General features: G+C 39.3%; 1 pseudogene; it reads left to right on the top strand.

Annotated features, from left to right (window-relative positions):
• LOC118841620 overlaps positions 1–26,865 on the top strand; it is a 180,391-nt pseudogene that overhangs the window by 115,949 nt on the left and 37,577 nt on the right.

Raw genomic sequence — 26,865 nt, 5'->3', positions numbered from 1 at the left:
GGGTTAGGCTTTCCAATATGGGCTCTTTCTTAGATTTTCTTCAAGTTAGTGAACATTTATCGAGTTCCTACCATGTGCCAGACCCTCTGCTAAGCACCAGGGATATAAAGAGATACAAGGATCTTCCCCTGCTCTTCTGCAGTTCACAACATTCGGACAGATGACATGCCAACAACAATGTAGAAACCTGTTATGGACAAAACAAATTGGAGCTCATTGGGACAGTGAAGGCACTAAAGTGAAGGAGGGATGGAAGGACTTATCGTGGAAGGTGGGCTCTAGCTGGGGCTTCAGGGAATCCAATATGAGTATTCTGGGAATGGAGATGACATGTCAAACCCACAGGGTCAGGAAGTGGAGTGTCCTGTTCACAGAACAGAAGGGAGGCCCATACCACTGCATAATAGCATGTTTGCTACGGATATGAGTTCAAAGAAAATTAGCAGAGTAGGAGAGGAGTAGGTAAAGAAGTGGTAGGTGATTATGAGGAATGGAGAGGATTTTATATTTGATCCTTTTCCCATGGAGCCAGTGTAAGTTGTTGAGGACGTGGTGACATGGTCAGTCTAGAACTTTAAGAAGACGATCTTTGATAAACGGGTGGAGGAATGACTGGAGTGTGGGGAGACTTGAGGCAGCTGGAGCAAGTAGCAGGCTCTTGTAATACTGCAGATGTGAGGTGTTTGGGGCCTGAACCAAGGCAGTAGCAGTGTTGGGAGAGAAGGGGGTGTATGTGAGAGATGTTACCTCGGTGGAATCATAGGACTGTGAAGCAGATTGAATATGGGTGTCAAGAGTGTCTGTGAGCCTGCAGGATTAGGAGGATGCCTTGGAGAGCATTAGGAAAGTAGGAAGATGGCAAGGTTGGAGGCAAGAAAATGAGGTTGTTTTGGGTTTCACTAAAACAGAGAGAGAGAGAGAGAGAGAGAGAGAGAGAGAGATTTGAGGGAGAGAGAGGGGGAGAGAGAGAGAAAGGAGGGTGATTAACTATTAAAGGCTGCAGAGAAGGTTAGAGAAAGGAGGGTGATTAACTATTAAAGGCTGCAGAGAAGGCCCGGAGGAAGAAGGTTAAATAATAGCCAGTGGATTCAGCAAGCTTGAGGTTTTTGGTAAATTTGGAGAAAAGAATTTTAGTTGAACAATGAAATTGGGAGCTAGATTGCAGAGAATTTCAGAGAAACCAGAGGAAAGTAATTAGAGACACCAGTTGTAACTAGGCATCTCCAGCTGTTTAGCCAAGAAATGGAAGAAAGATACTGGAAACTATCTCCGAGGTTGAATGGATCAAGTGATTGTGTTTTGAGGATTAGAGAGAAATGGTTTTATTTGTGGCAGTAGGGAAGGCATCATTAGTGTGGGAGAGACTAGAAAGTGGCAAAAAAGGGGATGCTGGAGAGGCAGCAGCCTGAGGAAGATGGTGTCCTGGAATGGGATGATTTACACGTGAAAAGGATTATGCTTCAGCTGGCAGAAAGAGGATTATCTCATCTGCTAGTGGTATCAAAGAGGAATAAAAAAGTACTTTATATATGGGAAATGAGGATAAGACAGCTCTTGATAAGTATCCAATTTTTTCAAGAAACATATGTAAGGCACATTTCTCTGCTGAGAAGGTGAGTGGGGGGTGGAGAGTGGGAGCAAGTAGTCAGGGACTGTTGGGAAAGAATGAAAAGAATTGGAAAAGCTGCTGTGGTGAAGGAGACAGGGAGCCAGTTATGTGGTTTTCAGTCACTTCTGAGTCTTTCTGATCCCATTTGGGGTTTTCTTGGCAAAGATACTGGCGTGATTTGCCATTCATTTCCTTTTGAGGCTCATTTTAGAGATGAGGAAACCAAGGCCAAGAGGCCTAAATCACTTGGCCAGGGTCTCAGAGCTAGTAAGGGTCTGAAGATGGATTTAAACTTGAGTCTTCTGTTTCAACAATCTGGCTAGCAGCTGTTGTGGGGGTGAAACACCAACACAAGCCCAACAACAAGAATGCTGCCAGCACACTGCCAAAACCCAGGTTCTTTTGATCTGCTTTACTAAGGAAAGCAATGTTAAGGGGTTAACAAGCTTGTTTTAATCCTGGATACAAACATCATCACTTAGTTCAGGGGAAAAATCCAGCACCCTGAACTTCATAACAAAATACAAAGTACAAACATGGACAGACTCTCTGATTCAAATCCCAATACATAGTTCGCAGAGTTTAACAAAGTCCTAGCATCCGGGTTTACGTTCTGGAGGGCTCTTAGCTACAGCTGCCTGGAGTCTCCACATCAGCATGCACCACTGAGAGTGAAAGCCCTGAGCAAATTGCTCTGTCTTCTCTTCTTATACCATTTCAGATGTCATCAAATGTCATCTGAATGAACAGAACTTAGGCTCCTATGATTGGCTCTTGAGATAGCACCTCCCCTTAGTACCCTGGGAGCTTCACACCCACACAGGCTTAGCACCTAATAGGGGTTTGGGGCTGGGGCTTAGCACCTAGTAAGACTTAATGAAATACACTGAATTAATCAAAGGAAACAAAAGCCAAACTCTTCAAGGACACTTGGTTGAACTGAGTGCTAAGAGCCCATTTTGCTTACCAACACATCTTCCTAACCAGTACTCTATCCACTCGACCGCCTAGCTAACCCAAAGCAGTCAGTTAGGGAGAGTTCAAAGGATACCTTTGCCAAGTGAGGTCCACCCTGAAATTACATAGCGTGTATTTGTAGTGGATGGTTGCCACATTGATTGAATCTTCTTTTACCTGGAACTTAATTGTAGGAGTCTCATTGTAGGATTATGAATTGGCTTAATTTCAATATTTTGGTATTCCAATGAATAGAGAGACTCAAAGAAAGGGAGATAAATTCAAAAATGCAAAAATATTTTTTTTTTGTAGAATAGAACAAAAGTAAGTGCAATAGAGAAAGACCATTCAGTTCCATGGACAGAACATCCCCACTTGCATGTTTGAAGGTCTAGTTTCAGATGCAGGGTTATGGTCAGGTCAGTCAGTCATTCTGAGATCATGGCCTGACTTGAGAATGTAAGAAGAATGCTGGGCCTGCCCATGTCACACGTGTTTCTGAGGATCCCATGTGATTGTGTGTGAAGCTCTTGGTAAGTCAAGCTATCTTGCAGATGGGAACTAATGGCACTTGCACATGATTTATTCTGTCCAGTTAACTTTGAAGACTTTTCTCTTCACCTGGGGAACTAGGATATAGAGCAGTTAGTTTGCTTTCTTTGCAGTGGAGGGAAAGGATTATAATTACATATGTGTGTGTACATGTGTCTCTGCATATATTTTTTACTGTTTGTTTCTTGTAGAAGGAGAAATTAGACTTGACATGAGAGAGACTACAGGAAAGCTAAGGATTTCTGTGAAAGAAACTCACAAAGAAAGCTTCATGTGTGATGGCCCCTGGGACTTCACTGGGAGAAAAATCTGTGCCATATTTCACAGAATCCACACAGGGAAGAAACCTTATGATTCTCATCATTGTGGGAAAGACACAAATCAACAGTCATCCCTGATATGCCATCAAAAAATTCATACTGGAGAGAAACCACATGAGTGTCATGAATGTGCTGAACCTTTTAGGGAACACTCATCCTTCATTATTCATCGCAGTGCTCACTGTGAGAAGAAACCTTATGAATGTAATCAGTGTGGAAAGGCTTGGAGTTGCAATGCTAGTCTTGTTGTACATCAGAGCATCCACACAGGGGAGAAACCTTATGAATGTAATCAATGTGGAAAGGCTTTCACAAGGAGCTCCAGTCTTGTTCAACATCAGAGAATCCACACTGGAGAGAAACCTTATGAATGTAATCAATGTGGAAAGGCTTTCACACAAATCTCTGGTCTTATTGCACATCAGAGAATCCACACTGGAGAGAAACCTTATGAATGTAATCAATGTGGAAAGGCTTTCACACAGAGCTGCAATCTTGGTCGACATCAGAGAATCCACACTGGGGAGAAACATTATAAATGTAGTCATTGTGGAAAGGGTTTTCCACGGAGGTGCCGTCTTGCTGCACATCAGAGAATCCACACTGGGGAAAAACCTTATGAATGTCATCAATGTGGAAAGGCTTTCACACAAATCTCTGGTCTTACTGCACATCAGAGAATCCATACTGGGGAGAAACCTTATGAATGTAATCAATGTGGAAAGGCTTTTACACGGAGGTCCCGTCTTCCTGTACATCAGAGAATCCACAGTAAGGAGAAACTTAATGTGATAAAAACTTTTATGTAGACTCTCACTTTCCTATACAAATGTGATAGAAGCAAAGACCAAGAGAGATAATTTCCGGATTTAATTAATTATTGCTAGTGAATAATTAACAAAAGAATTGTTGTTGTTTTTTTTTATATTTTAGATTTTTTATTTTTAGTTTACAACACTTGGCTCTACATAATTTTGAGATCCAAATTTTCTTCCCCCCTCCCCCCTGCTCCCTCCTAAAGAGGGAATGGAATCTGATACATATTCTACATATACCTTCACCTTGAACTTACCTACACACTAGTCAAGTTGTGAGGAATTATGACTAATGGAATAAATCATGAGAAAGAAAAACAGAACCCCAAAAACAAAAGAGAAAAAAAGGTGAGGATAAAGTGTGCCTCAGTCTGCATTCAGACTCCATAGTTCTTTCTCTGGATTTAGATAGTGTTCTCCATCGTGAGTCCTTTGGAGTTGTCTTTGCATCTTGTGTTACTGAGAAGAACAAAGTCTATCAGGGTTAGTCATCACAGAATCCATGTATCTGTGGTTCTGTATAATGTTCTCCTTGTTCTGCTCTGCTCACTCAGCATTATATCATGTAGGTTTTTCCAGGTTGTTATGAAGTCCATATCATCCCCATTTCATATAGCACAATAGTATTCCATTACCTTCGCATACCACAACTTGTTCAGCCATTCCCCAACTGATGGACATCCCCCTGATTTCTGATTCTTTGCTACCATAAAAAGAGATGCTATAAATATTTTTGTTCTTAAGGGTCTTTTTCCCACTTGTGTGATCGCTTTGGGATACAACCCTAGAAGTGGTATTGCTGGGTCAAAGGGTATGAACATTTTATAGCCCTTTGGGCATAGCTCCAAATTGCTCTCCAGAATGGTTGGATCAGTTCACAACTCCACCAGCAATGCAACAATGTTCCAGTTTTCTCACATCTTCTCCAACAGTTATCATTTTCCTGTTTTTACATTTTAGCCAATCTAACAGGAGAGATGTGGTACCTAAGAGTTGTTTTGATTTGCATTTTTCTAACCAGTATTGATTTCGAGCATTTTTTCATATGCCTATAGATATCTTTAATTTCTTCCTCTATAAATTTGGCTCAGTTCCCTGTATATTTTAGAGATGAAGCCTTTATCAGAGATACTGGTTGTAAAGATTTTTCTCCCAATTTTCTTCTTCCTTCCTAATCTTCATTGCATTGTCTTTGTTTATTCAAAAGCATTTCAATTTGACATAATCAAAATTATCCATTTTGCATTTTGTAATGCTCTCTTATCTCTTGTTGTGTCATGAATTCTTTTCTTCTCCATAAATCTGGTAGGTAAACTATTCCTTGCTCTCCCAAATTGCTTATAGTATCAGCCTTTATTCCTAAATCATGAACCCCTTTTGACTTTATTTTGGTATATGGTGTAAGATATTGGTCAGTGCCCAGTTTCTGCCCTTCCATTTTCCAATTTTCCCAGCAGTTTTTTTTAAAATAGTGAATTCTTAGCCCAGAAGCTAGATTCTTTGGGTTTATCAAAGAGTAGATTGCTATAGTCATTGACTTCTCCATCTTGTGTACCTATCCTAATCCACTGATCCATGATTCTGTTTCTTATCCAGTACCAGGTAATTTCTATGACTGCTGCTTTATGGTACAGTTTAATATCTGGTCTGGCTAGGCTACCTTCCCTAGCATTTTTTTTCATTAATACCCTAGATATTCTAGACCTCTTGTTCTTCCAGATGAATTTTGTTATTATTTTATCCAGCTCTTTAAAATAATTTTTGGTAGTTCAATTGTTATGGCACTGAATAGATTAATTTAGTAGCTAGGCCTAACCATGAGCAAGTGATATTTTTCTATTTATTCAGATCTGATTTTATTTGCATGAAGTGTTTCATATTCATGTTCATATAGTCCCTGAGTTTGTCTTGGTAGGTGGACTCCCAAATATTTTATAGTGTCTACAGTAACTTTGAATGGAATTTCTCTATCTCTTGCTGTTGGGCTTTGTTAGTAATATATAGGAATCCCGAGGATTTATGTGGGTTTATTTTATGTCCTGCAATTTTGCTAAAGTTGTTTATTATTTCAAGTAGTTTTTTACTTGCTTCTCTAAGTAAATCATCATATCATCTGCAAAAAAATGATAATTTAGTTTCTTCTTTGCCCATTCTAATTTCTTCAATTTCTTCTTCTCTTATTGCTACAGCTAATGTTCCTAGTACCAGTTGAATAGGGGTGATAAAGGGACATCCTTGTTTTACCTTTGATCTTATTGGGAATGCATCTAGCTTACCCCCATTACAAATAATGCTTGTTGATGGTTTTAGGTAGATGGTATTTATAATTTTAAGACAGGCTCCATTTATTATATATATATATATATATGCATACCATACATAAAATGATATAATCCTACATAAAGATGTAAATAATTTGCCCTTATTGATTAATAAGGTTTCTGGTGGTTTTTTCCCCGCTGTTTAACTTTTTATGTCTCTCTTGAGTTTAGTATTTGAAGAGCAAATATATGTTAAACAGTGATATTGCTTTATTGTTTATGGTGTCTTTTATAGCAGGATGTAATATCCTTCCTTATCTCTTTTAATTGAATCTATCTTTACTTTTGCTTTGTCGGAGATTAGGATTGCTACACCTGCTTTTTTTACTTTAGCTGAGGCGCAATGTATTTTACTCCAGCCTTTTTCCTTTACCCTGTGTGTATCCCCCTGTTTCAAATGTGTTTCTTGTAAACAGCATATTGTAGGACTATAGTTTTTAATCCATTCTGCTATCTGCTTCTGTTTTATGGGAGAGTTCATCCCATTCATGTTCACATTTATGATTTCTATCTGTGCCTTTTTCTCCATCCTATTTCCCCCTGTTTATGTTTTTATTTCTCCCTTTCCCCTTCCCCTCCTCAACAAAGTTTTGCTTTTGACTGCCGCCTTCCTCAGTTTGCCCTCACTCTTTATTCCCCTCCCTTATCTTACTGTTTCCCATTTGCTACTTCTCCCCTCCCTTTTTTCCCGCTTTCCCCTCCTACTTCCTGTAGGACAAGTTATATTTCTATACTTATCAGGGTATGTTATTCCCTTCTTGAACCAGATCAGATGACAGTAAATTTTAAATACTGCTCTTCTCCCTCCCTTCTTTCCCTCTAGTATAATATGTTTTTGTGCCTCTTCATTTGGTGTAATTTACCCTTTTCTACTACCTCCTTACCTCTTCTCTCATATCCCTCCCTTTACATCTCTTACTTATGTTTTTTATCCTTATATCAGTTATTTTATACAGGCATTCACAATCTATGTGTATCCCTTTTAATTGTCGTAATAGCTGTACTATTCTCAAGACTGACATACATATATGTATATATATAAAACATACATAAGATGATATAATCCTACATAAAGATGCAAATAATTTGCCCTTATTGATTAATAAGGTTTGTGGGGGGTTTTCCCCCTGTTTACCTTTTTATGTCTCTCTTGAGTTTTGTATTTGGAGATCAAATTTTCCATCTGAGTTCATCAGGCAGGTCTGGAATTCCCTTATTTCGTTGAATGTCCATCTCCTTGCCTGAAAAATTATGCTTAGTTTTGCTGGGTAGTTGATCCTTGGTTGTAGTCCCAGCTCCTTTGCCCTTCGGAATATCATATTCCAATTTCTCCTGTCTTTTAATGTGGAAGCTGAGAGATCCTGTGTGATCCTGACTGTAGTTCCATGATGTTTGAATTGTTCCTTTTTGGCTGCTTGCAATATGTAGTGGGTTAGGAAAATTATAAAATTCTACCTGGAATATCATGTGTGGAAGCTACATGTTGGAGCCATCTCAGTCTTAGGGGAACCCAGCCTTGACTCAAATCAGAACCCCCTGCTTGAATACAATTGATATTTTCACATCTTAGAATGCAGAAAATAAGAAAATGGCTCCAATCCTCATGATCTTGGGACTCATTCATGGTAATCCAACAAGCATTGATCATGTGCCAGGCATTGTGCCAAGTGCTGGGGGTACGAAGTGGAGTGAAATAACTCCTGCCCTCAAAGAGCTCACTTTCTAAACTACGCCCATTGGTTTAGGCAAGTTAAGAAGTCAACAAGGTTTATTAAGCATCTGGTGGGAACCAAGCAACTTATAGGTGCTTGGGAGGCCAAGAATTGAAAAGGAAACATTTTGTAAATAACTACATCTATACATGCATACAAACACACATACAAAATCAGAAGGCAAGATCTACAGTGAATCAAATTCTGGGCCTGGATTCAGGGAAACCTGAGGTCAAATCTGTCCTCAGACACTACCTAGGGAGTTGGTCTCTATTTTCTCTACTGTAAAGCAGTAGCAGTGGGACCTGCCTACATACCAGTTAGTGTTAGGGTAAGATGAGATAATATTTTTAAAGTACTTGTGGCTGGAACAGAGAGGACCCTTGTGGAACATGGGGGGTCAGGAGTGTTAAATGAGGAAGAGAGGTCAAATAGAATCAGGGCTGAGAAAAGACCAACAAATTTGGCAATTAGAATTCAATCATCACTTTGGAGAGAGCACTTTCAGGAGAGTGAAGATGAAAGCCCACTTGTAGAGGGTTAAGGAAAAAGTGTGTGTGAGATGGATAGTGAGTGAAGTCTCCTCAAGGGTTACTAGCTATCTGAACAGTTTAGCTGTTAGATATGGAGACCAGCACTAGGTTGGGGGTATGGAAACATTGCTACATAACCTCCAGGCAAGCCTGACCAGTTTTGATGACAGATATCCTGTCTTACACAAAGACCTTCATCCTTTAAGGAATTTGCACAAACACCTGTAAAAAGTTTTTTCTGACCCTTTAAGCAAAAAACATTGACTTGGCAGTTAGGGGCTCCCTGGCTCTTTGTCTCCAGGCAGAATTCCTGGACATGGCAGATAAGAATTACCTGCCTCCTTTTTTCTGGGCAAAGCTTTCCAAGTTTTCCAAGATTCTAGAGCAGCAGTTTGGGAACTATAGCGTTTTGATCCTTACTTGTCCTCGGGTGTTCTTGTCCCACACAAAAGTCATCCAACCGTTGAGTACTTCTTGTTCCTCAAATGAAAGGGATTACAAAGTGGGAGAGCTGCCTGTGAAGACTAGTTGGAGACATTGCATCCAGTGGTAAGAAGCTTTTCAATAAACAGTTATGAAGTGCCTACTATGTGTAGGGCTCTATGCTTAGTAGAGGCCATGCAAAAAGAACCAAAAAGCAGTGTCTGCCCTCAGGGGGCTCACAGTCTAATGGGGAGGACAGCAAGCACACAAATATGTACACATAAGCTATAGACTACTATACAGGATATAATTCAAAGGAGGAAGGCACTAGGATGAAGAGGAGTTGAGAAAGGTTTCCTATACCTTAGCAAGTAGTATTTCAGTTGAGACTTGAAGGAACCTGGGAGGCCAAAATGAGGAGGCAGAGAATTCCAGCCATTTTGGAAAGCCAGAAAAATACCCTGAGCCTAGAGATAGAATGTCTTCCTGGCATAACAAGGAGACCAGTGTCACTGGATCGAAGAGTAGGTATCTGGAAATAAGGTTTAAGAATGAAAAGGTTGGTGATGACTGGGTCATGGTGAGCTGTTAAAACAAAAGAAAAAACAAGATCCTTAGATGAGAGTGTTTGGGCAGTCACTGGTCAGTAAGCATTTATTTAACCCCTAAAATGTGCCAGGACTGTGTTAAGGGCTGGGAATTCAAATAGAAAGGGAGATTGTGCTGTCCCCATGGCATTTATACTTTCAAGGGGAAGACAACACACCAAAGGATGAGATTTTGTGCAAAAGACACTAGACAGTGGTTCATGGTGGCAAAGTCTGTCAGAAATAGTGCAGCCAGGTGCAAAATATGGGGATGTGTGAACTGACCGTCTCCTCATATAGAGGTTTGGAGTACATGAGCTCTCGCGAAGGTGGGGAAGAGAGAATATGGGAGGATGCAGAAGGAAAGTGATGTGGAAGTGCTTCTGTTAAGAATAAGATAGGGATGCAACAGATTATAGTTAACCCTTCCCCATCACCACTTTCTCCGTGGCAGTTTCAATATAGAGCAGTTCAGCATAAGAAATTAAGTGGGAATTTGGTGAAAACCACAGATGACACCCAAAGTGTAGTAGATGACAAAGCTATGACCAAATCCATAATCCAAATTTTAAGGTACTGTAAACACCCCATAAAAGAAAATGAACACATTCAGACTTCATCTTTGGTACTAAAAGAAAGGCTAAAACATTTTATGAAGATTTTCCAGGTTGCTGGGGTATAATGCCCATAGTCCATATTATGTGGAAGGTATACCTGTAATTAAAGATCAATGAAAGGATGGCCTTTCAGGCAGTGATCGCTCATAATATGAATAAACACAATGAGATAAAGAATAATAACTAAGGAGACTCAGCTTTTGGTTATGGGGAATCTAAAAAATTAAGAAAAGTCTAATACTTTAATTGTACAGAAGCCCAATAATATAAATATAAAGGAAGCTATAAGTGAATATAGATTAAAATTTAACATTAATCAGATATTTTTAATAAGAAATCAAAATGCAAAGAAAATGAAAAGAGATTTTTATTCACAAGAAAAGAATAGAACTTTGAATAAAGTGAATCTTATCATCATGCTTGAAATGGAAGAGCATCATATGCCAAGTACTTTGGCCAAATCTGTGTATCCTGGTAATCAGGTTTGAAAAATAGATGAGCCCTCCCAGACTTTGAAGGATTTGCAGAATTGGCCACTCACTTATGCTATCCATCAGCCTTTCTCTTGACTCCTGATCCCAATCTTCTAGAGTTCTGGCAGCCAGTTGAAATAATTGTTTTTCATAAATAGGTTGTCATATTCTTTTCTGTGCATTAGCTCTCACCCCAGTTGATAAAATATTACATTTTTAATGAATGAACCCTTCTTTCCCCACATTGTTACTCTTAATTCTCTATAAATAATAAATGAGTGAAATGTGGGGATTAAAAATTTCCCAACCTGACAGAAATTGAGGTAGAGGCCTGACCCAATGGCATTTTGTTAAAGGGCCTGTGGCCTTTTCTAATGAAGTGGACCTCCCATCATCCTCCCTATCTCAGATGCCCCCCTTCCTCCTGGGCCTTAATTTTATAGTGCCTGATATCCAGACAAGATAGGGAGAGCAGACCAAAAGTCTACAGTCTTATTGGAGGATAGACTTTGCCCTTGACACTCCAGGAAGGTCCACAAAGTACAGAATCCCATCGATTGACAAATGACAAATCATCACCTACTCAGTCACCCCCTGCCAGTTTGCACCTGGTAGACCTCATGGCCTGGCAAAAGAGCAGGTGCTGAGATGTGATGGCCTATCCCATTTTACTGCCATGGACCTAGCCAGATTGTCCTTATCTCATTACAAAATGTATCAATAAAAGCTGGGTTCATCTTGAATTCCTCGCTGACCTAAGGTGATCAGCTCCTCAGTGTGTTTCTACCTTCACATAGCGTAATAGACTCTTTAATTCTCCTTGTCTTAGGTTTTGCTTTTTTAATCAGAGTGAAATCCTAAGTGGAGAATTTACCAGGTCCTTTCTACTTTTCTCAAAGAGTAAGTTATTATTCATTTTCAAGCAAAATATACCCAATTAAGTAGAGAATACTTTGGAAACATTGTAGCCACAGTCTCACAACTTAATTGATAATCTCACGGTATTCAGATCAAAAGACAAGTTCCTTTTCTAAGAGTGCCATTGCATATGTCTCGGAATCTTTTTTTTCAAATTAAGAGCATATATATATATATATATATATATATATATATATATATATATATATATATATATGATGGTTATTCCAAATCCCCAATTGAGAAAAATTTGAGGCATAATAACAACATACGCAATGTTACAATGTTAATACATAAAACAAAATTGCCTGTCAAATAACATCAGTTCAGTTGATTATCTTGGTTAGAATTATCTTAGATGTTTGACCCTTTGACCCTCCTATCCAGTTACATTTAATTCTTACTCCTTCGGTTCCTAAACACATGCCCTTAAATGCCAAATGTTAAGTGTACTTTAACATTAAGGGTGTTTCTGTCCTTAGCTGGTCAAACATCCCAATTATCCTGCTGGGACTTGACTTTAAAGGAGCCACATTCCAATTTAATCTAGGAGAAATGTGCTAATCAAACAGACTGCATTTGGTGAACAACTTGCATTCTGAAACAAAGCCCTGTTTGGCTGTGAATCCCTTGCTTGTTTGGAAATCTGCAGATTGTGTCTTCCTCCTTCTCCCCCTCCCCACTCCTAAAGTCCAGAATCTTTTCTCCATTGAGAAATCTGGTGGTAGGGTGATGGGGGAGGAGGAGCTCTCAGAGATAACCAGCCTGGTTGGGTGGTGGCGGAGGTCTGGGGTGGAGTTTGGAGGCCTGGGAGGAGTCTGGGGCCCAAGAGAGGCCATCCCAATGGTTCAGGGATTCCTGGTGATGGAGGGCGGGTCTTGGGGTCGGGAGGCAAAAAGGGTTCTGAGCACCTGTCCCTCGGTGTAATTGGAGGAAACAGCCTTCCTGAGGCCTCAGAGGGTGGGAGGACCCTCCCAGAGTGGACTGGCTGAAAACTGGAACTTGTGTTGGGCCTTCTCCTGTTGCAGAGGAATTTTCTCTGCCTTCCCTGGAGCTGAATTCTCTCTGCCTTTTTCCCTCAGAGTTGAGATCACACTCCCTTCACTTGGACCTGAGATCTCTGCCTTCTGGACAGCAGCCCTATAGGTGCTGGTCCCAGGTAGGTCTGAGCCAGCCCCTCACAGACCTGCTTGCTTCTGCTGGCCCTTTATACCATTAGGTCTCATCCTCCTCCTCTGACCCTCTGGTGAGTCCAGCTCCAGGTCCATGTGGATTAATCCTCCCTCCCTAGCCTGGTGACTGGACAAGCTTCCCGCTGCTAACTCCATTCCAGCCTCCCAATCTCTTCCCAAAAGTCTGGGGTCACCCTCCCCAGATTTAAGATTGCCCCCCTTTTCCCAAAATTCAAACCTTACCTGCAGGGATCCAGGAATCATGTCTTGAGTAAAAGACAAGTGAAGGGCTTGAGTGACCCTCCAAATGCAAGGATAAAGGGCCACAATGAAAGGACAATTGAAGCGATTTTTGAGTACCCAGGTGGGGATGTGTGGGAAAGTTCTGGAGCTTGGTGACTCTTTTGGGGTCCAGGTCCCACACCCAGTCAGAGAGAGATCTCTGATTCTGGAGCCACTGAGGCTCTGATCGTTCTGGTACTTTCTGGGATCCCAAGCCCCATCTCCCTCTTGGTTCCCTGAAGGAGAATGGGAGAAAGGAAGGGGAAAGAAGAGTAGGAGAGGGTGGGCCTGTAGAGGGAGAAATGAACCCAGGGATGCAGAAATCCCAAATCAAAATTCCCAAGGCAAGGCCGCCTGGAATGAATTCGCAGACTCAAGCATTCTTTAAGTCAAGGAGGCAAAGACTTATTATGCTTTAAGTAAATAAAGCGGGCAAGAGTTCTTAGGGAACCTTGGCCCATGCAGGGCTACAGGGAAAGTTTAAGTACAAGATTTATGGATGAAACCTGTCAATCAGGTGTGTTGGGGTGGGATTAGGGAGTGGTCAGGGCGTGATTAGGGGTTGGTCAGTTCTTAAAGGAACATGCACTTTTTGTATCTACTGCCCAGGTATCTTACCCAGAGTTCACAGGGAAATAGCCCACGGCTGGGGTGGGGGGGACAGTAGGAGGTGTGGTTTTGCCTGTGAAACATCACTAAGTCACCAGGAGTTCAGGACTAGCTGGAGATACTGGCTAGGTTCCATCAAATGCCTTGTTAGTCAAGATTAATGTAAGGGAGTATACATTTGACTATGTCTACAATACATGTTATACTCAGTGTATAGTTGGTTATCGGCATCCTGAATCAATCTATAATTGGGTATAGCTGCTTACTGAGGAAGAAGCAGAGATAATTTTGGGGCACACTGCCCTTTAGCTAGAGAGGCTGCCTGGGAAAGAATATGCTTGAGGACTAGATGTGTTCTGAAATTGGAATTCTGCCACAGGCATGGCACCCAGGCAGAGGCTAAGGGGAAATGTGATGTTAGAATTAGGGTCCAAGCACAAGCACCCCATTAGGCCCATCTTTTTTTTCAAAGCTGGACCCTACCTCTAGATTTCATTCTCTGTCCTAATGGCAGGGCCTCACCCTCTGTAAATCCTTGTAGGCCAGCCTCCTGCCCTGGGATCCTTCACCCTCCCTTGCTCAGTCTGCAGAAGACCCAAGCCTGGCCCAAGCAGGGAGCCTTGGGAGCTACAGACCCCCAACCCAGGTGAGTGCACTCTGTCTACAGACTTGACAAACATCCACAAAAGAGGCCATTTCCATAGACAAAGAGCATTGTCTATGAGGCTGACAATCCCCTACCTATGGATTGTTTCTTTACAAAACAAGCAGGAAATTGAAAACAGCAGTCACAACACCCTGCTGTTCTCTGTACTTTGAACTGATTCATGACACATTGGCATCACAATCACTACCTCCTACCCCCACCCCAAATTGTCGCCCTCTTCTGTGAGGTTTTTATTTTTTGTTTTGTTTTCCCTCATGATCCCTGTCACAAGGAAGACCACTTCACTCATTCCTCTCTGTTCTGTAGGTGTCTTGTTTTTGCTCCTTTATCCATGCCTAGAACCCCTCCCCTACATGTCCATAGAACTGCTTCCCCATCCCCCTTTGCCTCTTTGGCCAAGATTTCCTTCCCAGACCTGGAAGACAGGATGCTCTGATTTTCCAACTGAGTGTGAGCTGCATAAACAGCTCTGTGGTGCATCTATCCGGTGCACACTGACTAGCCCCTGTCTTGTAGCTGGTTTGACCCTGAAGGCCACACTGACAAGGCAGTGAGGGTTAAAAAGAGCAAATACTTTGAGCAGGGCCTGGGGTTTTTCCAGGCCTGTTACATACTTTGGTCCAATGTTTCTGGAAAATATGGCAACTCAAGAAAACAGATGAAGTTGGCTTTTGGGTCACATTCATATGTTTAAAGGCCCTTACCAGAGCTATTTGGGGGAGGCCAAAGAAAAGAGTCCCTTTTTCAGCTGTTAGTTAATTAGCATTTGTTAAGGGCCTTGTACTTCTTGAGAGGATATAGGGAAAGGGCTGGGTTTGGGGAACTATTCAAAGTTCTTTTCCAGTGGTAGAAAGTGGGGTACTGAAGGAAATGCTCAGTTCTTGTCAAAGAGGTATCAGGCTCAAAGGCAAAGACACAACTGAGTGACTTACTTTCTCCCCAAAATCCCCTTTTGACCATCTTCACAACAGCCCTATAGGGTAGGTGTCTGTTTTTTTTATTTCAGTGTTCAAGAAACTGAGGCCAACAGAGGTTCAATGACTTACCAACCAGAGTCACATAACCTCAGTGTCAGAGGCTAGATGTGAACTCAGATCTTTATCATCTTCTCCCATTTCATAGCTCCATCAACAATATATTAGTGTGCCCATCTTCCCATAACTCCTCCATGATTGACTGGTATTATTTTTTGTCATTTTTGTCAATTTTGCAGAGTATGAGATGAACCTCAGTGTTGTTTTGCTTTACTATTCTCTTATTAGTGGTTTAGAACATTTTTTCATATGGCTGGGCATACTTGGTAATTTTTTTCTGAGAATTTTATGTTCATATCCTTTGACCATGTATCTATTGGGGAATAGCTGTTTGTTGTTTTTCAGTCGTTTCAGTCAAGTCTGACTCTTTGTGATAAATTGGGGTTTACTTAGTAGAGATACTGGAGTGGTTTGCCATTTCTTTCTCCATTGCATTTTAGCTAGGAGGAACCATGGAAACAGGGTAAAGTGACTTGCCCAGGGTCACATTGCTAGTAAGTTTCTGAGGCTGAATTTGAACTCAGATCCTCCTGATTCCGGTCCTGGCACTCTACCTACTGGGCTACCTAACTGCCATTGGGTATAATTCTTTTTTAAAATAATATTTCATTGTTCCCCAGTTACACATAAAAATATTATTCGTTCCTAAATTTTGAGGTCATAATTCTCTACCTGCCTCTTTCCTTTTACCCCTCCTGCATATGGTAATCCATCAGAATCAGATTATACATATGCAGTCATATAAACCATTTCCATGTTAGTCATTTTGTGAAAGAAAACTTGAACCAAAAAGAAAGAAAGAAAGTGAAAAATAGTGTGCTTTAGTTCTCTATTCTGATTCAATCAGTTCTTTCTATGGGGGTGGGGGGAGTATTTTTCATCATGAGTCCTTGGGATTGTCTTACATCATGGTATTGCTGAGAATAGCTAAGTTATTCACTGTTGTTCGTCATACAGTATTGTTGTTACTTTGTACAGTATTCTTCTGGTTCTTCTCATGTCACTGCATCAGTTCATGTAAGTCTTTCTAGGTGTTTCTGAAATCATCCTGCTTGTCCTTTCCTAGAACACAATAGTATTCCATTGCAATCCTATACCACAACTTGTTTATGGGCATCTCCTCAATGTCCAATTCTTTGCCACCACAAAAAAGCTATTATAAACACCCTCCTATAAATAGGTCCTTTTCTCTCTTTTTTTAAAAAAAATTTTTGTGGATACTGACTTAGTAGTGTTATTGCTGGGTCAAAGCCTTTTGAGTATAGTTCCAAATTGCTCTCCATAACGGTTGAATCAGTTCACAAATCCAAGAACTGTGCATTGGTGTCCCAGGTTTCCTACTTCCCTGCAGTATTTATCATTTTCCTTTTCTGTTTTATTAGTCAACTTAATAGCTATGTCACAGTAAACTAGAGTTGTTTTAATTTGCATTTCTCTAATCAACAGTGAGTTAGAGAATTTTTATGTGACTATAAGTAGCTTTGATTTCTTTGTCTGAAAACTGCCTATTCATATCCTTTGACCATTTATCAGTTGGGTTGTGACTTGTATGCATATAAATTTGACTCAGTGCTCTATATATTTGAGAAATGAGGCTTTTATCAGAGCCACATGGTGTAAATTTTTTCCCAGTTGTCAGTTTTCCTTCTAATCTTGGTTGCATTGATTTTTTTCTGAAAAATACCTTTTTAATTTAATACAGTCAAAATTATCCATTTTACATCTATTAATGCTATTTATGGGTGAGTTCATTCCATTTACAGTTTTGGTAACTGTTTATTTCCTTCCATCCTGTTTCCCCTTATTTCTCTCTCCTTCTCCCTCTCTCCTCACTAGTGTTTTGCTTTTGACCGTTGCCTCCCTCTACCTACCTCTCCTTCTATCACTCCTTCCCTCTTATCCCTGTCCCTTTTTACTTCCCTGTAGGATGAAATAGATTTCTATACCTATCTAAACATGTATGTTATTCCCTCTTTGAGTCAATTGTGATGAGAGTAAGGCTCAAGCCCCTATTCCCACCTCCTCCATCTTCCCCTTCAGTGTAAAATCTCTTCTTTGCCTCTTTTACATGAGATGATTCACTCCCTTCTACCTTTCTCTTCCTTCTTCTTAGAGTGCAATTCTTCTCACTCTAATTTTGTTTTCTTGAATATCATCCCATCACAGTCAATGTATACTCCTTCTAATCGCCCTAATAGTCCTACAAGTCTTAAGAGTTACAGGTATCATCTTCCAATGTAGGAATATAAACAATTTAACCTTATTGAATCTATTGTTTTCTCTTTCCTATTTACTTTTTGATGTTCCTCTTGTGTCTTCTTGTATTTGAAGATCAAATTTTTGTTCAGCTCTGCTCTTTTCATCAGGAATGGTTGATTATCCTCTATTTATTGAATATCCATTTTTTCCCTTGAAGGATTATACTCAGTTTTTTTGGGCATGCGATGTTTGCTCATAATCCTAGTTCCTTTGTCTTGTTGAAGATCATATTCCACACCCTCTGATTTTTTTTTAATGTAAAAGCTACTCACTTTTGTGTTAGCCTGACTGTGGCTCCATGACATTTGAATTGCTTCCTTCTTGCTACTAGTACTCTTTCCTCCTTGACTGGGGAGCACTGGAATTTGGCTATAATATTCCTGGGAGTTTTCATTTTGGATCTTTTTTAGGAGTTGATTGGTGGGTTCTTTCAATTTCTATTTCACCCTCTGGCTCTTAAGATATCAGTTCTCTTTTCTTTGATAATTTTTTTGCCAGGAAATTACCCAATGGGGTCATGGAAGATCAGACATGACTCAAGCAAGTGAACAACAATAATCACTGCTATTTAGAATGTATTGTAGAGTATTGTGTAAGATGTTGGTCCAATCCTAATTTCCTTCCAGACTGTTTTCCAGTTTTTTTTAGCAGTTTTTTTAACTATATAAGGAGTTTTACCCTAAGTAGTCTTTTTTTCCATTTTATCAAACATGGAGTTACTGCGTTCTAATGATTCTGAATCAGCTTTGTTAAATCTGTTCCATTCATTTATCTCCCTCTCCCCCCGCCCCCTCCAATACCACATGATTTTGATGACTGTAGTTTGATGTGTGGAAGTGTTCTTCCACCTCTATCCTTACTTCTTTTCATCATTCCCCTTGATATTATTGTAGGTCTTTTATTTTTCCAAATGAATTTTGTTATTTTCTTCAGCCCTGTAAAATATCTCCTTCATAATTTTGTTGTTATTATTATCGATGTTGTTGTTCAGTCATGTCCAGCTCTTTGTGTCCCCATTTGGGGTTTTCTTGGGAAAGATATTGGAGCAGTTATCTTTCTTTCTCTAGCTCATTTTTCAGATGAGGAAACTGAGGCAAACAGAGTTTAAACGACCTGCCCAGAATCACATAGCTAGTAAGGGTCTGAGCCTGAACTTGAACTCAGATTCCTGACTCCAGAGCCAACATTCTATTCACTCTGCCCTCTAGCTGCCCCCATAATTTCAGTAGAATAGTATTAAATGTGTAAATATCATTGTTACATCTCCATTTGTATTTGAATCTTTTGTTCATCCTGTACCAATTTCCATTCTAATTTTTTTTTTATGGAGTGAAAGGATATATTGATAATTTCTGCTTTTTTACATTTGTTTGCAGCATGTTTCTGCCCTAGTCTATGGTTAATTTTTGCAAAAGTTTCATGGGCTGCAAAGAAACAAATAATGTCTTCAGGTCTGATTTTCTTTCTAAAAATATTTGACTCTTTTCTAGCATTGAATATCCATCCACTTTTTGTTCTACATTGCTAAGTTCCTGTTTGCAGGACAAATCTGCCTGGCCTACATACTGAGCTTCACTGCCCTCTGGAACATATTCTTCCATTTTCTCCTAATTTCTAGTGGGTTTGGAATAGTCTTCACATTCCTGTGTCCTTTCCATTGTATTTGAAAGTCTTTCTCCTAAGGGTTTTTAGAACTCTCTTAGCATCAAGGACCTGACAGTCTAACAGTGGAAACAATGCGCGAAAACATGATGAAAACAGGTTGGAGTGTGGAGAAGATACCCCAGTTCAGGGGCTCAGAGAAGTCCCAAAGATGTTGAGCCAGGTGAGAATTGAGATTTCTGACATGAGCTTTCTCCTTAAATGGAGGTTTGGAGTTATAACCCCATCCTGTGGTGGTGAGAGGAGGATGTAGGAGCCTTGCAAAGGAAAGAGATTTTGTATAAGTTTTGCTGGGTGTGAATTAGGGAATCAGAGATCAGTTCTCAGTCAATAAGAGGGCTGCCTTCCTGCAGTGAAAGCCCATATGAAGAATAATATGCAGTGAAGAATAGAGACTTGAGACCCCAGTGAAAAACAAGAATGATAAATTCTTTGGAATGTCAAATATTAATAAATACCTTAATTGTTCCAAAGTAAAATAATAAAATAAAGGAAGTTAAAGGGGAGATGTTGAAAAATAGATGATAAGTCAGGTGCTTTAAAGAAGATATCATAATGATAAAAAATAAAAGACAATTTTGTACATACGATGGAGAATTGTTCCTAAATATAAGAAGTTCTGATAAAGTGTATCATATCCTGACGATGGAAATGGAAGGCCATCAAATTCCAAGCACATTGGCCGAATCCACATTGAGAATGTAGCAGATTGGAAATATAGATGACTGATCCCAAGTATCAAGGCATTTTCCAATTTATCCCACCTCTCCTATATATGGTCCATTCTCCTGACTTTTGTCCTCCCAAGTTTCCAGACTTCTAGGGGAATGTTTAGATCCTTTATTTCTCTTGAGGAAAATGTCAATACCTTTCTCATGAATTACCTACCATTAATTAAATTTTGCTTTTTTTAATGTATAAAGGAGCCCTCCACAATTACTCTTGTTTCTATGTAACTAAATTATAGCATGTGGATCAGTTCTCTCATGCTTCTGCTAATTTTGGCCTGACAACAACACCAAGAAAATAGTTTTCTGAAAGGTCAAGAATATGAAGGGAATAGGTTAAAAAAAATAAATGAAGGCAGTCTAAGTGTACCAGATCTCAAACTCTGTTATAAAATCATAATTATCAAAACAATCTGGTACTGCTACCACAAAAAGAGCCGCTATAAATATTTTTGTACATATGGGTCCTTTTCCCGCTTGTGTGATTTCTTTGGGATACAACCCTAGAAGTGGTATTGCTGGGTCAGAGGGTATGAACATTCCTGTGGCCCTTTTGGTGTAGTTCCAAATTACTCTCCAAAATGGCTGGATCATCTCACAACTCCACCAACAATGTAACAATGTTCCAATTTTCCCACATCCTCTCCAGCATTTATCATTTTCCTGTTTTGTTATTTTAGCCAATCTGACAGGAGAGATGTGGTATCTAAGAGTTGTTTTGATTTGCATCTCTCTAATCAGTAGTGATTTAGAGCATTTTTTCATATGCCTATAGATAGCTTTAATTTCTTCCTCTGAAAACTGCCTGTTCATATCCTTTGACCATTTCTCAATTGGGGAATGGCTTGTATTCCTATGTATTTGGCTCAGTTCCCTGTGTATTTTAGAAATGAGACCTTTATCAGAGATACTAGTTGTAAAGATTTTCTCCCAATTTTCTGCTTCCCTCCTAATTTTTGTTGCATTGGCTTTTTTTATACAAAAACCTTTCAATTTAACATAATCAAAATTATCCATTTTGTAATGCTCTCTATCTCTTGTTGAGTCATGAATTCTTTTCTTTTCCATAAATTTGATAAGTAAACTATTCCTTGCTCTCCCAAATTACTTATAGTATCAGCCTTTACTCCTAAATCATGAACCCATTTTGACTTTATTTTGGTATATGGTGTAAGATATTGGTCTATGCCCAGTTTCTGCCCTACCATTTTCCAATTTTCCCAACAGTTTTTGTGAAATAGTGAATTCTTAGCCCAGAAGCTGGCCTCTTTGGGTTTATCAAAGAGTAGATTGCTATAGTTGTTGACTTCTCCATCTTGTGTTCCTATCCTATTCCACTGATCCACACCTCTGTTTCTTAGGCAGTTTTGGTAGTTTTGATGACTGCTCCTCTGTAGTGCAGTTTAATATCTGCTATGGCTAGGCCACCTTCTCTAGCATTTCTTTTCATTAATACCCTAGATATTCTAGACCTCTTGTTTTTCCGGATGAATTTTGTTATTATTTTGTCCAGCTCACTAAAATAATTTTTGGTAGTTCAATTGGTATGGCACTGAATAGATAGATTGATTTAGGTAAAATTGTCATTTTTGTTATATTAGCTCAGCCTAACCATGAGCAACTGATATTTTTCCATTTATTTAGATCTGACTTTATTTGCGTGAAAAGTGTTTCTTAGTTATGTTCATATAGGCCCTGAGTTTGTCTTGGCAGATAGACTCCCAAATATTTTATAGTGTCTACAGTAATTTTGAATGGAATTTCTCTTTCTGTCTCTTGCTGTTGGGCTTTGTAAGTAATGTATAGGAATGCTGAGGATTTATGTGGGTTTATTTTATATCCTGCAACTTTGCTAAAGTTGTTTATTATTTCAAGTAGTTTTTCACTTGATTCTCTAGGATTCTCTAAATAAATCATCATATCATCTGCAAAAAGTGATAATTTAGTTTCTTCTTTTCCTATTCTAATTCCTTCAATTTCTTTTTCTTCTCTTATTGCTACAGCTAATGCTTCTAGTACCAAATTGAATAGTAGCAATGATAATGGACATCCTTGTTTCACCTCTGATCTTATTGGGAATGCATCTAGCTTATCCCCATTACAAATAATGCTTGTTGATGGTTTTAGGTAGATGCTATTTATAATTTTAAGGAAGGTTCCATTTATTCCTATGCTTTCTAGTGTTTTTAATAGGAATGGGTGTTGTATTTTGTCAAAGGCTTTTTCTGCCTCTATTGAGATGATCATATGGTTTCTGCTAGTTTTGTTGTTGATATGGTCAATTGTGCTAATAGTTTTCCTAATATTGAACCAGCCTTGCATTCCTGGAATAAATCATACCTGGTCATAGTGTATTATTCTGGTGATAAGTTGCTGCAATCTTTTTGCTAATATTTTATTTAAAATTTTTTGCATCCATATTTATTAGAGAAATTGGTGTATAATTTTCTTTCTCTGTTTTGGCTCTACCTGGTTTCGGTATTAGTACCATATTTGTGTCATGAAAAGAATTTGGTAGGACTCCTTCTTCACCTATTTTCCAAAATAGTCTACAAAGCATAGGAATTAGTTGTTCTTTAAATGTTTGATAGAATTCACATGTAAAACCATCTGGCCCTGGAGATTTTTTCCTAGGGAGTTCATTGATGGCATGCTCAATTTCTTTTTCTGAGATGGAGTGAGTTAGAAATTTTACTTCCTTTTCTGTTAAACTGGGCAATTTATGTTTTTGTAGATATTCATCCATATCTCTAAGGCTGTCAAATTTATGGGCATACAATTGGGCAAAATAATTCCTAATTATTGTTTTGATTTCCTCTTCATTAGAGGTGAACTCACCCTTTTCATTTTTGATACTGATAATTTAATTTTCTTCTTTCTGTTTTTTAATCAAATTGACCAAAGGTTTATCATTTTTATTGGTTTCTTCATAAAACCAGCTCTTTGTTTTATTTATTAATTCAATAGTTTTCTTGGTTTCTATTTTATTAATCTCTCCTTTGATTTTCAGTATTTCTCATTTGGTATTTAATTGGGGATTTTCAATTTGCTCTTTTTCTAGCTTTTTCAATTTTTTTTATTTAATATATTTAATTTTCAGCTTTGATTTTCACAGGAGTTTGAATTACAAATTTTCTCCCCACTTCTACCCACCCCCCCACTACAAGATGGCATATATTCTGGTTGCCCTGTTCCCCAGTCAGCCCTCCCTTCCGTCACTCCCCTCCCCTCCCCTTTTCCCTTCTTTTCTTGTAGGCCAAGATAAATTTCTACGCCCCATTGCCTGTGTATCTTATTTTCTAGTTGCTTGCAAAAACTTTTTTGTTTTTGTTTCTTGAACATCTATTTTTTTAAAACTTTGAGCTCCAAATTCTCTCCCCTCTTCCCTTCCCACCCACCCTCCCTAAGAAGTCAAGCAATTAAACATGGGCCATATGCGTATCATTATGTATAACCCTTCCACAATACTCATGTTGTGAAAGGCTAACTATATTTTGCTTCTTCCTAACCTATCCCCCTTTATTGAATTTTCTTCCTTGACCCTGTCCCTTTTTCAAAAGTGTTGTTTTTTTCATGAAAGATGATATCTAGGCTCTTTTTTTGATCATGGCTTTCAGGTAGTCCAATAATTTTTAAATTATCTCTCCTGGATCTATTTTCCAAGTCAGTGATTTTTCCAATGAGATATTTCACATTGTCTTCAATTTTTTCATTTCTTTGCTTCTGTTTTATAATATCCTGATTTCTCATAAAGTCACTAGCTTCCACTTGCTCTACTCTAATTTTTAAGGTAGTATTTTCTTCAGTGGTCTTTTGGACCTCCTTTTCCATTTGGCTAATTCTGCATTTCAAGGCATTCTTCCCCTTATTGGCTTTTTGGAGCTCTTTTGCCAGTTGAGTTAGTCTGTTTTTTAAGGTGTTGTTTTCTTCAGTATATTTTTCAGTATTTTTTTGGGTCTCCTTTATCAAGTCATTGACTTGTTTTTCATGGTTTTCTCACATCCTTCTCATTTCTCTTCCCAATTTTACCTCTACTTCTCTAACTTGCTTTTCCAAATCCTTTTTGAGCTCTTCCATGGCCTGAGGCCAGTTCATGTTTTTCTTGGAGGTTTTTGTTGTAGGCTCTATGACTTTGTTGAGTTCTTCTGGCTGTATGTTTTGGTCTTCTTTGTCACCAAAGAAAAATTCCAGAGTCTGAAACTGAATCTTGGTGTGTTTTCGCTGCCTGGCCATGTTCCCAGCCAACTTACTTGACCCTTGAGTTTTGCAGCAGGGTATGAGTGCTTGTAGACTAAAGAGTTCTATGTTCCAAGGTTGGGTGGATGCTCTGCCACACCAGCGCTCCTCTTTCCCCAAGAACCCCCAACCCAGACTGGACTTAGATCTTCAGTAGGCTCTGCACTGCTGCTCTGATCTACCACTTAATTCCTCCCACCATGTGGGCCTGGGGCCAGAAGCAACTGCAGCTGTAGTTCTGTAGCTGCCCCACCTCCTCTGCCCCTGGGGCGGTGGCTGAACCCCTCAAACTCCTTCCACTCCCACAGCTTTTCCCACTAACCTTCTCTGTTGTCTTTGGTGTTTGTGGATTGAGAAGTCTGGTAACAGCTGCAGCTCACTGATTCAGGGCACTAGGGCACGCTCCGTCCGGCTCCTGGTCTCATTGGTCTGTGCCACCCATGCTGGGCTCTGCTCTGCTCAGCTCCACTCCCCTCCACTCCCAGCTCTGTGTGGGATAGACCTCACCCAGAGACCATCCAAGCTGTTCTGGGCTAGAGCCCTGCTTCCCTCCGCCACTTTGTGGGTTCTGCAGTTCTACAATTGGTTCAGAGCCATTTTTTATAGGTTTTTGGAGGGACTTGGCGGGGAGCTCACGCTAGTCCCTGCTTTCCAGCCGCCATCTTGGCTCCACCTCCAAATCCTCCTTTTTCTAGCTTTTTCAGCTATGTGCCCAGATCATTGACCTCCTATTTCCCTATTTTATTCATGTAAGCATTTAGAGATATAAAACTTCCCCTAAGAATTGCTTTTGCTGCATCCCATAAGTTTTGGTATGTTGTTTCATTATTGTCATTCTCTTGAATGAGGTTATTAATTGTTTCTCTGATTTGTTCTTTGGCCCACTCATTGTTTAGAAGTAGATTATTTAGTTTCCAATTAATTTGTAGCTTATTTTTCCATGGTTCTTTGTTACAAATAATTCTTATTGCATCATGATCTGAAAAGTATGCTTTGACTACTTCTGCCTTTCTGCACTGGATTGTGAGGTTTTATGCCCTAGTACATGGTCAATTTTTGAGTATGTGCCATGTACTGCTGAGAAGAATGTATATTCCTTTTTATCCCCATTAAGTTTTCTCCGGAGCTCTATCATATCTGCCTTTTCTAAAATTCTGTTTCCCTCCTTAACTTCTTTCTTGTTTATTTTGAGGCTAGATTTATCGAATTCAGAAAGGGGGAGGTTGAGGTCTCCCAATATTATAGTTTTGCTGTCTATTTCTTCCTGCAACTCCATTAACCTCTCCTCTAAGAATCTGTATGCCATACCACTTGGTGCATATATGTTAAACAATGATATTGCTTCATTGTTTATGGTGCCTTTTAGCAGGATGTAATGTCCTTCCTTATCTCTTTTAATTAAATCTATCTTTACTTTTACTTTGTCTAAAATTAGGATTGCTACTCCTGCTTTTTTTACTTTAGCTGAGGCGCAATATATTTTACTCCAGCCTTTTTCCTTTACCCTGTGTGTATCCCCCTGTTTCAAATGTGTTTCTTGTAAATAGCATATTGTCGGATTATGGTTTTTAATCCATTCTGCTATCTGCTTCCCTTTTATGGGAGAGTTCATCCCATTCACGTTCACAGTTATGATTTCTATCTGTGTCTTCTTCTCCATCCTATTTCCCTGTTTATGCTTTTATTTCTCCCTTTCCCCTTCTCCTCCTCAACAAAGTTTTTCTTTTGACTGCTGCCTTCCTCAGTTTACCCTCCCTCTTTATTCCCCTCCCTTATCTTACCATTTCCCATTTGCTACTTCTCCCCTCCCTTTTTTCCCCCTTTTCCCCTCCTACTTCCTGTAGGACAATTAGATTTCTATACTTATCAGGGTATGTTATTCCTTTCTTGAACCAGATCAGATGACAGTAAAGCTCAAATACTGCTCTTCTCCTTCCCTTCTTTCCCTCTAGTATAATATGTTTTTGTGCCTCTTCATTTGGTGTAATTTACCCATTTCTACTATCTCCTTACCTCTTCTCTCATATCCCTCCCTTTACATCTCTTAATTATGTTTTTTATCCTTATATCAGTTATTTTATACAGGCATTCACAATCTATGTGTATCCCTTTCAAGTGTCATAATAGCTGTACTATTCTCAAGACTGACATATATATGTGTGTGTGTATATATATATATATACACATATATATATGTGTATATATATATATATATATATATATATAAATCATACGTAAGATGACATAATCCTATATAAAGATGCAAGTAATTTGCCCTTATTGATTAATAAGGTTTGTGGGGGTTTTTCCCCCTGTGTACCTTTTTATGTCTCTCTTGAGCTTTGTATTTTGAGATCAAATTTTTCCATTGAGTTCTGG

This window comes from Trichosurus vulpecula, chromosome 3, assembly GCF_011100635.1.
Source record: "Trichosurus vulpecula isolate mTriVul1 chromosome 3, mTriVul1.pri, whole genome shotgun sequence".
Taxonomy (NCBI): Eukaryota; Metazoa; Chordata; class Mammalia; order Diprotodontia; family Phalangeridae; genus Trichosurus; species Trichosurus vulpecula.
This window is presented reverse-complemented; position numbering and strand designations above follow the sequence as displayed.